A 1424-nucleotide genomic window follows, 5' to 3' on the forward strand; every position below is an offset into this window, starting at 1 on the left:
AAATTGAAGTGATTTTGATTTCTATTTGCATCCTGATGACCCCGAAAGTTGTACTTCTGTGTGGTCTGTCTCCCATATCCAACCCACTCACAAATTCATTTGTACTTCACATTACCATTCATGTATTCAAACTTTAGTTGTTTTTGAAATTTTCTAACTGACCCCAAATATGTTCTGGAAGTATTTACCATTTCATTCAATGGAACTCAGTCTTAGCAGTATCTAAGGTGAGAAATAACCGGGTTCATTGTTTATCCAACTCTTTTTCTCACAGCACATAAACAGTCTAATGGGAAATTCAGCAGCTTTACACTCAACTCTCTGTAGAATTTGTCAAATTCATTAAAATATCCATTGTTGTTATTCTGGTTTGAGCTACTGAGACTTCATATCCCACATGAAATTGACACTAGAGCATAAACTCAGTAAATAATAAGCAAGAATACACTGTACAGTAAATACACCAATGATATTTCTCAGTATTATGAGTAAATTCTGCTGACTTGTCCTTCAGGTACCAAGACCTATACTGTTGTCTTATTGCTCTTGTGCTTCTTAAGTGTAGTTTTTGCTCAGATATTTGGACAAGGTTATTTATCTTAGGCCCTCAGAAGGTGAAGAGGAAATAAAGTATATACATCTTGCTCTTTAAAGTTGGTGATTTTATTTATTAACTTTCTCACAGGATAGTGTAAAGAACTTATTTCTTAGGTTGGAATAGGTAGCTTTCTCTCTGTATTAACCTAACTAATATGACCTATGCTACAGTCTTCCTTTTTTCATTTAAGGACATGATATTTATGTATGGAAATGGTTCTCTTCATTACTCACAAACACACATTCTTCACAAAACTATGAAACTGATACCTAGAAGTGTTCTTTGCAAAATCATCATTTAACCACAACAGTGTGTAAGTGTGCAATACTGGTGATATCTGTGCACATATCTCACACCCCCAGTGGGTTCATGCTGCATCTGACTTAGTGAGAGAATTGTTATTTTTATTGAAGAAATAATGAAATATTAGCTTAAGATATGAGAATGGAGTCAAGAAGAAATGATGGATCGTGCTTGGCCAGATCTCTCAATGGTCTGTGTGACAACCCACTATAAAACCTGTAAAACGAATGCACCATCTCTCATAGAAACTGGAAAGTCCTCACGAGGTGACTTGAGGTTTATGTGATGCAGCTCATCTCTTTTCTGCCACCTAACTAGGGAGGAAAATTTAGTGCTAAACATAACAGTTTCTGTGGGAATATTTGATTTTTGGATCTTTTGTTGTTATTAAATGATAGTTGCATATTTCTTCTCTTCCACTACCCTTAAAGTCCTATTTTGCCCTCTGTGGCACATCTGTCCGTCCCCTCCCACTCTTCTTCCTGCCTAACTTTTTCCATTTTAACATAGAATTATTCAAAAA

Source organism: Chinchilla lanigera, unplaced genomic scaffold, assembly GCF_000276665.1.
Source record: "Chinchilla lanigera isolate Chin_1 unplaced genomic scaffold, ChiLan1.0 scaffold00046, whole genome shotgun sequence".
NCBI classification, from domain to species: Eukaryota; Metazoa; Chordata; class Mammalia; order Rodentia; family Chinchillidae; genus Chinchilla; species Chinchilla lanigera.